The 14,679-nt window shown below is 38.2% G+C and overlaps 1 protein-coding gene and 1 pseudogene across 2 annotated transcripts in view; both read left to right on the top strand.

Annotated features, from left to right (window-relative positions):
• Nucleotides 1-11,569, top strand: part of LOC114496970 — a 58,195-nt pseudogene extending 46,626 nt beyond the window's left edge.
• PDE4B (phosphodiesterase 4B) overlaps nt 1-14,679 on the top strand; it is a 530,477-nt gene that overhangs the window by 47,526 nt on the left and 468,272 nt on the right. The gene's annotated exons all lie outside the window — the stretch shown is intronic.

Raw genomic sequence — 14,679 nt, forward strand, 5'->3', positions numbered from 1 at the left:
CACCTGCTCCTTCTTCATTGTCACTCCCACTTTAATGTAATTGTGGCAGATAGAGAACTCAGGACGAGATAGTGTCAAGGGTTAGGGTTAGGGTTAGGGTTAGGGTTAGTCTGAAATGTGGAACCTCTTTCGTGTAGTATCATCATTCACTATCAAGTCCTTAGCTTTGATCATCTGGACATTTAGCTTGGTCAATATAATGAAGCACTGAGTAATGTCAGGGGTACAACTTCATCAAAATTATTAGAGACTAATGTGTTAATCTCTTTTTGTGAATTCATGAATTTTTAAGTTAATTATGAGTCATCATTTTTAAACAGTAAATGGACCCATTCACAATGTACACAGTGAAGAATTTTGATAAATGTGTGCAACTGTGAAACATCAACCACATTCAATGTGAAGAGCTTCCTATTATCCCTGAGCCCCTTGCACCAAGTTTCAGTCCCTCCCCATGCCATGCCCTTTCTCTTATTATTGATTGAATTTCCTCTCTAAAGCTTTTTTATGAATGGAATCATATAGTATATTCTCTTTTGTGGGTGGCTTCTCCTGTTCAAAAAAATGTTTCTGAGGTTCACTCATGTTTCACATCTCAGTACATCCATTCATTTTTATTGCTGACAATAGTTTATTGCCTTGATATTTACAAATCATTCATTCACCTGTTGATGAATATTTGAGTTGCTTCTAGCTTTCAGCTATAATGAGTGAAGCTACTCTGAATATTTATGTATGAGTCTTTTTGTGGATTAATTTTTCTTTTCTCCTGGTACATTAGCCAAGGTTCAGTCAAGAAATAAAAACCACATAGTAGTTTGAAGAGGGAAAGTTTAATTGGAAAATATTAAAGTCATTAACTAGCAGGTAATTATAAATAGGAAATTATTATTATTATTTTTACTTCATTTTTGTTGTTGACGTTTTTACGGATGACCTCATCCTCCACTTTGCTTACCTCCCCCCCCACCCGCCCCAACCCCATGTCACCTCCATTTCCCTCTGGCCATGACCACACTGTTTTCTGTGTCTGTGGGTTATCCATGTTCTTTGGCTAGTCCCTTCACCTTCTTTCATGCAGTTCCCCCTCCCTGCTCCCCTCTGAACAACTGTCAGTCTGTTCCATGTATCCACACCTCTGTTTCTATTTTGTTCATCAGTTTATTTTGTTTGTTAGATTCCACATGTAAGTGAGATCATATGGTATTTGTCTTTCCCTGAGCTGGATGAGTGAAGGGCCCTGACAGCAGCATTTCACCACAAAGCTGCCTGATGGAGTGCCAAGTGAAGCTGCCCTTGGGAAAACGCCAGATGCTTTTGGTCACTCGGCACTTCAGGAAAAGAAAAAAATGTGTGCCCTGTAGGAGCCTGATGTGAGTCGTGCACCAGAACCAGAAAGAGAAACCCCTTTCTTCTCTATTGTACCAAGTTGGCTTAAAAGCCCATTTAGTTTTTTTTTTTTTTTTTTCATAAAATAAAAGACACATTTTCAGGTTCACCAATAACCTTATTGATTTGGATATTTTGAGTTTGTTGCCTATCTCCCTCTATTGACTTCTGGTGGGCAGAGGCCAGGGGTGCTGCTAAACATCTTCCAATGCATAAGACAGCCCCACAGTAAAGAATTATTTGGCTAAAATGTCAATAATACCAAGAGACCTCACAAACCACTTTTTGATATGTTTGATCCGTCACAGCATCTTCTCCACACACTGAACAAATCTTTCTTTTTTGCATTTCAGTTCCATTTTTACCTTTCTTGAAATAATAAAGCATAATATACTGAAAATGTTGCATGTCCTTTTCCATCTTCAATATTACAATGGCTGCACAAAAATTCAACAATTCTGATATGTTTTTTTAAATGCACACTGATACAACAGCTGTCACAATACAGTCTAACAAAATTGTTTTGAATGAAACTAAAGGCAACTAAACACTATGAGAGCCATCATATGGAAAAAGCTAAGTTAACTTTTCGCCAATCCAATGTCTCCAGAACCCTCTACTACAAAGCTTAACATTGTACCATCTGGGAAAAGAGAAATATTTATGGGATTTAGCTCTGCTGTCACAGATCAGGCAATGAAAGGTGGACATGGAACTCGGAGTCAATAAAGTGATAACTGGCACACATGGTGAATACGTAGGAGTGGAAGTGCTGAGTCATGTTTCCACTGTGAGTTTAACTATATAAGGAACTTCCAAACTATTTTCCAAAGTGGTTGTACCATTTACATTCCCACCAGCCAGAAAAGTGTGAGAGTTTCATTGGCTCCACATTGTCACTACCACTTGGTATTGTCAGCCTCGTTACCTGTAGTGATTGTAGTTAATTTGGTATGGCAGATTTCTGGGCATTTTTTTTTAGTTTTAATGAATATTTTCTGGATGGCAAATGATGTTGATGACCTTTTTATTTGCTTGTTGACCATTTGTATGTCTTTAACAAATTTTTATTTTCAATTACAAGGACATTCAACATTATTTTATGTCAGTTTTGTGTATACAGTATAGTGGTTAGACAATTATATAATTTATGAAGCGATTCCCTGATAATTTTAGTACCCGCCTGGCACCATACATAGTTTTACAGCATTATTGACTTCCCTGTGCTGTCCTTTACATCCCTGAGACTACTCTGTAACTACCAATTTGTACTTCTTAATTCCTTCACCTTTTTCCCCCCATCTCCCCAACCCTCTCCCACCTGGCAACCCTCAGTTTATTCTATCAGTCTATTTCTGTTTTGTTTGTTCATTTATTTTGTTTTTTAGATATATAAGTGAAATCATATGGTATTTGTCTTTTTCTGTCTGACTTATTTCACTTAGCATAATTCCCTTTAGGTCCATCCATGTTGTTGCAAAAAGTAAGATTTCATTCTTTTTTATGGTCAAATAATTTCATATATATATATAAAATATATATAAATATATATCTTACATCTTTTTAATTCATTTGCCTACTTGTCTACTGATGGGCACTTAGGTTGCTTCATTATCCTGACTATTGTAAATAATGCTGCAATGAACATACATCTTTTCAAATTATTGTTTTGGATTTCTTTTTTTAAAATATATTTTATTGATTATGCTATTACAATTGTCCAATTTCCCCCCTTCATGCCCCTCCACCGTGTATACCCTCTCCTACCCACATCCCCCTCCTTTAGTTCATGTCCATGTGTCATACTTATAAGTTCTTTAGCTTCTATATTTCTCATACTATTCTTATCCTCCCCCTATGTATTTTCAACCTACAATCTATGCCACTTATTCTCTGTACCTTTATCCCCTCTCTCCTCCTCCCACTCTCCTGATGCTAACCCTCCATGTGATCTCCATTTCTGTGGTTCTGTTCCTATTCTAGTTGTTTGCTTAGTTTCTTTTGGTTTTGCTTTAGGTGTGGTTGTTAATAATTGTGCATTTGTTGTCCTTTTACTATAGGTGTTTTTTTTTTATCTTCTTTTCTTAGATAAGTCCCTTTAACATTTTATAAAATAAGGGCTTGGTGATGATAAACTCCTTTAACTTGACCTTATCTGAGAAGCACTTTGTCTGCCCTGCATTCTAAATGAAAGCTTTGCTGGATAGAGCAATCTTGGATGTAGGTCCTTGCCTTTCATGACTTGGAATACTTCTTTCCAGCCCCTTCTTGCCTGCAAGGTCTCTTCTGAGAAATCAGCTGACAGTCTGATGGGAACTCCTTTGTAGGTTACTGTCCCCTTATCTCTTGCTGCTGCTAGGATTCTCTCCTTCATTTTTACCTTGGCTAATGTAATTATGATGTGCCTTGGTGTGTTTCTTCTTGGGTCCAACTTCTTTGGGACTCTCTGAGCTTCCTGGACTTCCTGGAAGTCTATTTCCTTTGCCAGAATGGGGAAGTTCTCCTTTATTATTTGTTCAAATATATTCTCAATTTGTTGCTCTTCCTCTTTCCCTTCTGGTACCCATATAATTTGGATTTGGGAACGTTTAAAGATTTCATGGAGGTTCCTAAGCTTCTCGGTTTTTTTTTGAATTCTTATTTCTCCATTCTTTCCTGTTTGGTTGTTTCTTTCTTCCTTCTAGTCCACTCTATTGTTTTGAGTCCCAGTTTCCTTCCCATCATTATTGGTTCCCTATGCATTTTCCTTCATTTCTTTTATGGTAACCTGCATTTGTTCATCTAATATGCACCCAAAATCAACCAATTCTGTGAGCTTCCTGATCACCAGTGTTTTGAACTGTGCATCTGATAGGTTGGCTATCTCTTAGTCACTTAAAAGGATGAGTTTTGGGGCATTGATTTGTTCTTCTGTTTGAGCCATCTCTCTCTTTTTTTTTGGTCTGATCGCTCCTGTTATAGTAAGGGGCGGAGCCTTTGGTATTCACCAGGGCTAGGCACCCCAGTTGCTAGATTGTGATGTTGTATGTGGGGGTGGGGTCCAGAGGAAACAATGATGGTAGCTCCATTCTCCGTGGGACCTCAGTCCCTTCTCTGGGATCCTGGGTCACACGCTCTGACCTGATCCACAATTGCCACCTCACTGGGTCTGCCAGCTGCCGCTTGCATACTCATGGTCCACCCTCTACAATCTTGTGTGCCCCAGATGCCTTACATGCCCCTAGATGCCTTATGCACTCAACTCTCTCTGCTCTCTGCATCTCGACCCATGCCTGGCTGCTTGTCTCCACCCCTCCTACCGGTCTGGATGAATGGGTCTATTTCAACTTCTTGGCTGTCTGACTTCCAATCAGATAAATTTTCTGTCAGTTCTGGATGTTATTCTGCCTCTAAATTGTTGTTGTTCCAATCTTGGTTGTGCGTGGAGGTATGATGCGTCCACCTATGCCTCCATCTTGGCCGGAAGTCTGTTTTGGATTTCTTTGGATAAAAACCCAGAAGTAGAATTACTCAGTTATAATTTTTCTTTATTTTAATTTATTTTTTTGAGGAACCTAAATACTGTTTTCCATAGTGACTGCACAAACCTGCATTCCCATCAAGGGGGATGCAGGGTGCACAAGGGTTCCCCTTTCTCCACACCCTTGCCAACTTGTTTGTGGACTTATTGATGATGACCATTCTGACAGGTGTGAGGTGCTATCTCATTGTGGTTTTAACTTGCATTTCTCTGGTAATTTAGTGACATTGAACATCTTTTCATATGTCTATTGACAGTCTACACATACATTGTTAAATTTGTGCAGAAGCAATTCGTGGTTTTGGATGCTACTTTACATAGTACTTAAAATTTTATTTTCCAACTCTTTGTTGCTAGTATATAGAAATGAAGTTGATTTTTAAGTAACCTTGTTGACATTAAATAAGACCTTGGTAAATTTATTTATTCTAGAATCTTTTAAAAAAACTATTTAGGAATGTAGGTTATTTTTGGTCTGTATGCTCTTTGTTTCCTATTCCCACGTTGCTGCAATGGCTAATATAATTGCTATACATTGTATAGAAGCAAGCAGTGAGATTGGAATCCTTACCTTTCATACTCAGTATTAGGGGAAAAACATAGGTTATCTTATGATTAGGTATGATGATAGATGGTGTTTGTGATAGACATATCTTCTACTGCTAGTTTTTTGAGAGTTTCAAAATATTCTTTAATCCAGAAAATGTTTGCATATTTTGGAATGATAATATGTATTTTATTGTGTTAAGTGTTGAATTACACTGATTGACTTTTTAATGTGAAACAACCTTGCATTCCTGGGATAAATCGTTCTTGGTTATGGTGGTATCAGTACCACTATTTGTATATTGCTGGATTTTATTTCCAAAAATTTCTTGAGGTGTTTTTTTTTTTGTATTTATGAAGGATATTGATTTCTCATTTTCTTGTTTTTACTTTCTGTGGCTAAGTATCTGACTTTATGCTGGCCTTTAAAAATATATTGGCAAATATTTTTTCATCTTCAAATATCTAAAAGAGTTTTTGTAACATTGGCATTGTATTTCTTAAAATATTTGATAGAATTCTTCAACAAAGCTGTCTGGATTTGGAATTATTGTTGTTAAGATTTTAATAATGCATTCAGTTTATTGTTATAGGATAAACACAAGAAAAACCACATATGTCATAAATTGGCAAAAGCTAGTGATAAACAGAAATACATAAAAACAAGCAACCAGAAAATAACACAACCCATTACACAGAGAGATACAACTATGAGAAGGATTACAGACTTCTCAAGCCAGCAGTAAGTGGCACAGCTCTTTACCATGATAGAAGATAGTCTTTCTGATGGCTAAGAGACTCCTATTTGTTATCCAGGGTACTCTCTCCCTGGTACTGTTGGGTGGATTACAGCAATACTAATTGAAATCTTTACTGATGTACCAAGAGACAGAGATATTCTTAGTGCTTGCCGCAATTATAAAAATGTCCTGGGCATGCTGTCATTCTCACAAACACAGTCCTCCCAGACTTCCCACTTCAGTTAAATGCAATCCCACCTTGCCAGTAAATCATGCCAAATATTTGGGAGTTATCAATGATGTGATGATGTTTCACCTTTTGTTGCTACCCAGTCTTTCAGGAAATTATGTCAGTTCTGCCACCAAAATAGTTCAATGTCTTGTCACCATTTTCATTGCCACCATGTTTGTCACTATCAATGGTGCTTGTGACCACTATTTTGTGCTAGGAATATTGTAGCTCTCCACATGTTTTTTCTGCTTCATCCTTTACAGCCTGCACACACTTCTTCCTCTAGTTTAATGTTGAAATAGTACCTAAAATAATGCTGTTAAAATGCAAGTCAGCCCTTATTAATCCTCTCCGATGATTTTCCATCTCACCCATAGTACAAGCCCAGTACCTTACGCATCCCTACATAGACTAGCTTCAGCCGCTTCTCTTCTGCGGTCACACAATGCATCTCAGACATATTGTGACCTTGCTATTTCTCAAACACTGTGGACGTGTTTCCACCCCAGAGCCTTAGCATTTCTGTTATCTTTATTTTTTATTTTGTGAGTCAGGTATCTACATTGTTTCTCTCATCGTCAGCAAGTCTTTATTCAAAGTCACCTTCTCTGCTAGGTCTTTCCTGATCAACCTGTTTAAAATTATACCCCATCTCTCCTCTCTCCTCTCTTTTCTCTATTTATTTTTCAGTGTGATTGGCCATGCTCCCACATAGCTAAATATCTATCAGTTTATTTTGTTTATTTTCTTCCTATCCCCCTACAATATAATTTTTATGTGTTTTAATCACTAGAGTATCTTTGTTGCCTAAAACACCACTGAGAACATTGTATACACTCAAGAGAGGTTTGTGGAATAAATGAGTATTTGAATCAATTATCTTAGTGACCAGATTCTTGTACCTTCCATACTTTGCCCTTGACAGTGTTGTGCCAAAACTTGGAGGTTCTTGATCTGTGACTCACATGCACCATCCTGCTGCCACATCTTCTTTTTGCAGGCAGATTACATAACCCCCAGGACTAGGGCAGAGCTTTCTTTTGTATTCAGGCACATTTTTCTGGCCTTGCACATTAGTTATTTTTCTTGGTTTTGAAAGTCCCCCAATAGACTCAGATATAGCTTTTGGAGAGGGTTATTTGTACTGAGTACTAATTTTATCATTTGTGGTTTTCTTTTGAAGGTTTCATTCTCAGATGGCAACATTAATTTAAGTTTCAGGGATACTCATTGTAGTCACCAATAACATCTTTGAAAGTGTTAAAAATGAGTTCAGTTTAGCTGTGAACATTTGAATTCATATAATCAGTGTTTATTACTTGCTAGCTCCTTATTGTAAATGGTGGTTAGGTGCACAGGCCAACTCAGAAAAGCCCATTTTATCCACATGAAGCTGAATGGTAATTCCTATATTGTTGTACCTATGTGCTTTATAATCTTTTTATATGAGAAAGTATACCCAAGTTCAAAGCAGCTGTGAGGGCTATCCGGCTGCAAGTTCCAAACATTGTTGTAATATAGCTTGATGATATGTTGGGGATTACATTTGCTTGGAAACACTTCATTATGTTGGATAAAATGTGACTGTGTTAATTAATGTTGTATATAGAATTAGAAGTCTAAAAGTATTGTAATGTTTAGGCTTAATTTTATAGTTTTTCATCTTCTCTGTTAAAAACACATGGCCTTTTACCAGCCTGTATACAGTATTCTTTTCTTTTATGCTTATATCACCTGCTTAGCAAATTAGATATTAGGTTTGGCCATTTTAAAATTTAAAAGCTTAGCAGTTTCATTAACTGGAGGACAGAGAATTTACCACAGAATGGCAAAGAACCATTCCTGTGATCCTGATTTTTTTTTTTTTTTTTTTGCCAAGCAACCTGTTACCTGTTACCAGGGTAAATACACAGGAGATGCAGTTAAACTGTATTTCTGATTTATGGTCTGGACCATTGGTGAAGATAATCTATGTTCCTATATCATAATGTTTTAATTGGGGTCCCTTAGAATCACAGAGTGACCTATAGAAAAAAAAGATACCAGTTCATCCTCCAGGAAAGTGAACAAACTTCCAGATCTTATGATGTCCATTAACAGTATAAGATTACATGTGATGTCTCTGGGCTGATGCAATAACTTTACAAAGGATTTTGTACATGTTCCCTGTCTTTGTTCTCTTCAGCCTCATTTCCATCACTTAACAATTTCCATTCTGCATTCAACCACTGTGGAGAGAGATGGGAAAAGGAAGTCTTTTGCTCCCATTTTAGAGATGTCTGCTTTGGTACTATGTGAATTTTGAGTTTTCTCTGGAGCTGTTTGAATTTTATTATTACTGTACTGCCACATTTTGGCAACTACGTATTCTATCTCAGCCATTTGTATATTTCCCTTCTATGCCCAGTATTTCTCCAGCGGGCATCTAATAGATATCTAGATCTTTGAGGACTTTACTTTTTGTTATCCATGAGTACAGTGAGAATGTTCAGATTTTCTGTTTGGTGATAAAAGTAAGTGACATAAAATATTATTAATTATCTGTATCCCTTCTTTCTGTTGAGTTTACGTTATTTGTCCCATAAAATGACAAACTGGTCATCAAAAAATGGGTTTCCTCTTGAAAAGGGAAAATAATAATAATTAGTGTATAATAATAATTAATCAAAGTATTCTGGAAACAATAATAATTGTGCCAGTAATAACTGGCATGAATAAGTAATGCAGCAGCTTCAACCTGAGTCTTGGCTTTTCACTTACTGAACAACATTAACCTCAGCACACACTCCAGCTTCTCCACACGCTACAGGACACTGGGCTCCATGCAGTCATCACCCAGCAGCCAGGTCCGGCAGACCAGCAGTGCAGACAGCATCTATGCAGGCACTGGGGGACTCTGACTCCTGGATCTCTGTGTACTACTCCACCAGTGTGTGGGCCAGCTGGGGATCTTGGGGCCTGGCTGCAGGGATGGCAGGAGGTCTGGTGGGCATAGGGGGCATCTAGAGCGAGAAGAAGACCATGCAATGCCTGAATGGCTGCCTGGCCTCCTACCTGGAGAGGGTGAGAGGCCTGAAGGCTGATAATTGAAGACTAGAAATCAAAATCTGGGAACACTTAGAGAAGAAGGGACCCCAGATCAGAGACTGGGGGCGTTATTTCAAGACCATCGAGGACCTGAGGACTCATATCTTTGCAAATTCTGTGAACAATGCCCGCATCATTCTGCAGATTGACAGTGCCTGTCTTGCTGCTGATGACTTCAAAGTCAAGTATGAGAAGGAGCTGGCCATGTGCCAGTCTGTGGAGAGTGACATCAATGGGCTCCAAAAGGTCATTGATGGCACCAATATCACTCGGCTGCAGCTGGAGACAGAGATCAAGGCTCTCAAGGAGGAGGTGCTCTTCATGAATAAGAAGCACAAGGAGGAAGTAAATGGTCTACAAAACCAGATTGCCAATTCTGGGTTGTCTGTGGAGGTGAGTGTCCCCAAATCTCAGAACCTCAGCAAAATCATGGCAGACATCTGGGCCCAGTATGATGAGCTGGCTCAGAAGAATTGAGAGGAGCTGGACAAGTACTGGTCCCATCAGATTGAAAAGAGCACCACAGTGGTCACCTCGCAGGCCACTTAGACAGGTGCAGCTGAGACGACACTCATGGAGCTGAGATGTGTGGTGCAGCCACTGGAGATTGACCTGGACTCAATGAGGAATCTGAAGGTCAGTTTGGAGAACAGTCTGAGGGAGGTGGAGATGCTCTATGCCATTCAGATGGAACAGCTCAATGGGATCCTGCTGCACCTGCAGTCAGAACTGTCCCAGACCCAGGCAGAGGGGCAGTGCCAGACCCAGGAGTATGAGGCCCTGCTGAACATCAAGGTCAAGCTGGAGGCTGAGACTGCCACCTATGACAGCCTACTGGAAGAAGGAGAAGACTTCAGTCCTGTTGACACCCTAGGCAAGAGCCACTCCTTGCAAATCATTCAAAAGACCATGACTCACAGGATTGTGGATGGCAGAGTGGTATCTGAAGTCAATGACACCAAAGTTTTGAGGCATTAGAGGCAGCAGAAGTGGGGCACTCCTCAGCAGGGCAGGAGGCCAATAAAAAGTTCATTGAAAGATTAAAATAAATAAATAAATAAATAAATAAATAAAACTTTCTTCTAGTGTACTCAATGTGGACAGCTTAGTTTTAGGAAAACATTATATATCACATTAAGTTAATGTAGTCAAATTGATTGGTAATTGTTTCATAATTTTGGTGATAAGAAAGTCTTCCACTCTTATTATTTCCATGTAGATAGATAATCTTTAGAGAAACACTCCTGACATGTCCCTCCAGTCCTCATTACTGTTGATGCAGGAGAAGTAAACTATCTGGTTGGAGGGTGATGACCACTGACTGGTTATAGATTATGGCTATTAGGCAGGTACAAACTTTCTGTGAGTGAGCAGGTTGTCCCAAGACCTGGACAAGGAAAGATTAGGGCAGGGAATGGAAAAACATTACAATAAAAATTTTTGAAAATCCATAACATTTGGAGAGGTAAAGTAAAACCTTTGTTGGTAAGATAAGATGATGTCTAGAGTCAACTAAACTAAATAAGGTCTAGATGGAAAAAGATCAGTTATGAGTTAAGTTTTTAAACTGGGTGGTTTAGGTTCATTATTGTATTCTTTCTCTACTGTGGGATATGCTTGAAACATCCTTTGATAAACACTTTTTAAAAATTGATTAAGGGGAAAAAAGATGTTTAACTGAGAGTACAAGAACCAGAGGATGGGCTATAAGACTGTCAAAGAAGTGTTCTTCACAGTACAAGATGAAGGAAGGCCAAAGCAGATTTTAAAATCCTGAATACTAATAAAAATTATTACAGTTCGATTCACATATATGGCTCCCTAGAAATCTACAATAGCAGATAAGTACAAAGTTCTTTCTTTTTTAACTTTGTAACATATTTGTGTCTTAGGTTTAAAAAAGGTCTGTCTGAGAGATTGACAATTTCCTCAACTCTGTACCAAACCAAAGCTTCCATGTGTTTAATGAGAATGAACTATAAGCTTGTTATAGCCCTTAGGGTAGCTGAGACACTCATCTCCTGGACTAGAACTTTCAATTTCCACTTGTAAGCATCCTTGTCTTTTCATTTTAGTATATTACATAGAGATTATAATTTCTTTTACAGTCATGCCCTACAAGTGCTTGGGAAGCACTAAACTGGAGCATGAATCTGACTTGTTATCCCCTCTACATAGGAGTTGTTCTCTGTGCCCTATGTCATTGTTCGGAGTGGTCAGCATCTTTTTCACACAGAGAGACACACATCGAAAGGAGCAGTTGTCAATCTGTCAACCAGCACATATTTATTGATTTTTCAGGCATAGTGGGGAGTAAGAATGCATACTTGGCCTCACCATCTGTTTCTTGTAAGAATCCTTTTATTTCTCCTCTGATTCTGATACTGCAAATTCCACTGACATTGGTTTTATAAAAGTCATCAGTTCACTCACTTGGTTGTCATTTAATAAATGTGTGATGTGTGGCTAATAAATATCTGATTCAGAGCCAGGTCCTGGAGATAAAGAGGTAAATATATAAAACATGGTTCTTGTTTTCCTGTTCTTTTCTTAGTATTCAGTCTCTTTGTCCTCCATGCTAAATTTGACATTGATAACCTCTGCTTTATAGAAAGTTTTAAATTCTAAACATTCCAGATGGCTGCCTATATTCCCTCTGGCCCAAACTTATTCTACTTCTCAGGCATTTCACTGATTGCTGCTGCCTCTGATGAAGTGTAAGTATTTCTATTATCCACTCCCATTCATTGAACAGTAGTGGAGCATCCCCCTACATTGCAGGCCCTGGGAGCCCTGCTCTCCAGTGGGAGACAGAGATTGTTAAACATTGTGATGATATAAGGATGTACAAGGAACAGAGCAAGTTTTGAATGACATTGCCTAGTGGCTAAGGGAGGGTTTCAGAAAGTGTGAAAATTAGGATGGGTTTAAAGGATGACATACAAAGTTGGGTTAACATTCCCCTTCCATTGCTACTCCCTCTTACAAGTGGCTAGGGTTAGCCACAGAACACTCATTTATTTGTTTAGTGATTGAACAAATGTTTATCAAGCATGTGGTATGTGACGGGACTCTGCTAGGCACTGATTCGGCAGGTGAATGGGCACCAATCTGCCAAGGAGACAATTTGTGAAATACTGATAATCTGGATCAGAGATGGGGAATTAAATAGGGTCATATGTTTAAAGAGCAAGTCCAGGTTTGGGAATGGAAAACCCCATCTGATTCTTGGCAGATGCTCAGAAATTTGGGATAAAAAAACATAATTATTTTGAACTAATGTTAGTTACAACATTTCTGAAAGTGTTAAAGGGCAAGTTGGTGTGTGTGTGTATGTGTGTGTGTGTATGCATTGTAGGTACACCGGGTATGGGAGCTTGCAGATGTCACAGAAAGAATTTGTAATCCACTTGTAGTAACCAATCATCATTATGGCATTTAGTGTCAGTCAGTTTCCAATGAGAAGAAATTGCATCCAAGAGTGCCGAAATTCCGCCTTGTTTTTCTGAGAGGGAGCTGCACTGTTTGAGCACATTTCTCAATAGCTGAATGAAACCCACTGCTTATAGTCTCTGAGGCAATATTTGTGTTAATTTATTTAAGCTTCAGCCATCAGAATGCTGGAACAGAGCCACACTATTACCTACCTTAATCACATTTTTGAAAAATGTAGATTTTTATCTTTCAGTATGAGAGATAAATTTTAGTTATATTTTAACTTATAACCAGTTATTTTTTCCTCATCTCATGGAAATGCTCTCATAAAGGCAATCAGAGTCTTTAGTTATCTCTTTAATTTTGCTTTCATCAGAAACGTTGAAAATATGAGTATGGCTGTGGGAAGGATTTGAGAACCAAGACAGCTCACATATGTCATAAGATTAATTTTAGACTAGGTATTTTCCATTCAACACTTACTTTACCCATTTTTTACAGTATCATACAAAGGTTTAAAATATCCAAGAAGTTTTTGACTAGAGAGACAGAGAAAATTGTTTCCCAAGAGGGTTGATTCATTATGCATTTATATTCTGCTTCAAGCTGAATAAATTTCAGAACGAGGCTGAGAAGTCTGTAAAGGCATTGCTCAACCTCACCATTTCTCCACAACCAACATACTCATGCTCTTAGCTGTTATATTTGTCTTCCGATCATGTTCTGAAATGCTCACACAGCACATTCCATTGCTTATTGAGCTGACGTCTTCACAACAACATTTCTATTGTTTATTGAGCTCAAAGTTATTTTATCAAAGGATATTATTTTTCAGTTATCTTCCACTAACCCACTCACTCTGTTGCCACTGGTCAAAAAAAAAAAACTAAACTAAACCAAAATTTAAGAATAGAGGTGTTAAATTTTTACTTCTTACTTAAAAATCATGCAGAGGATATTTGGGGTATAATTAAAAAGAAATCAATAAATGTCCATTTGAGTGCTTAGCACTACTTAGGAAAAGTCTTTGAGACTAAGAGAATCAGCAAAATAATTACAATATACTAATTCATCTTTCAAATCACCAATAGATAAAAGTCTTTAGGACATCAGATAATTTACATAAATTACCAGTAATAATGTCTTAATGCCACCCTATGGGTGTTGCCAAGCCTACCCTTGTTTAATTTAGAATCATGAAAGATTATTAGAGAGCACAGTGACAGATAGCAATATGTTACAACTTAGGTAGGCCTGTATGGGTACTTTTAATGGTCTAAAAGCCAGATAGGTAAGAAAGATCATATCTGGGTCCAGAGGGTTGGACCTATCAAATTAGGGATGCCAAAAGTAGAGGGAGGACGATCCTGTGAGCCTCATGTCCAAGGCCAGCACTGCAGCTCTGGACATGATCAACACTGACATCCTGGGCAGAACATTTAGACCCAGGAAGAGAGGGCAATAATAGGCACCTAGTGCCAGAATTGGAGTTCAGGGCAGAGATTTGCCGCCTAAGAGAAGATAGATGCTTGGATATTAATTTGAGACTTAGAGTCAAAACTGTTCAAATGGCAGACTAATTAGATCTTTTCTATTATGTTTCAAATTTCCTTATATCTAAAGTCAGAACTAGTCCTGGACCTGAAGTACTGGACCAGTGCTTGTAGAATTAAGATATAAAATTTGCTTAGTTATGACTCTCTCTCTCTCTCTCTCTCTCCCCCCCTACA

The sequence above is a fragment of the Phyllostomus discolor genome, chromosome 5, assembly GCF_004126475.2.
Source record: "Phyllostomus discolor isolate MPI-MPIP mPhyDis1 chromosome 5, mPhyDis1.pri.v3, whole genome shotgun sequence".
In the NCBI taxonomy this organism is placed as follows: Eukaryota; Metazoa; Chordata; class Mammalia; order Chiroptera; family Phyllostomidae; genus Phyllostomus; species Phyllostomus discolor.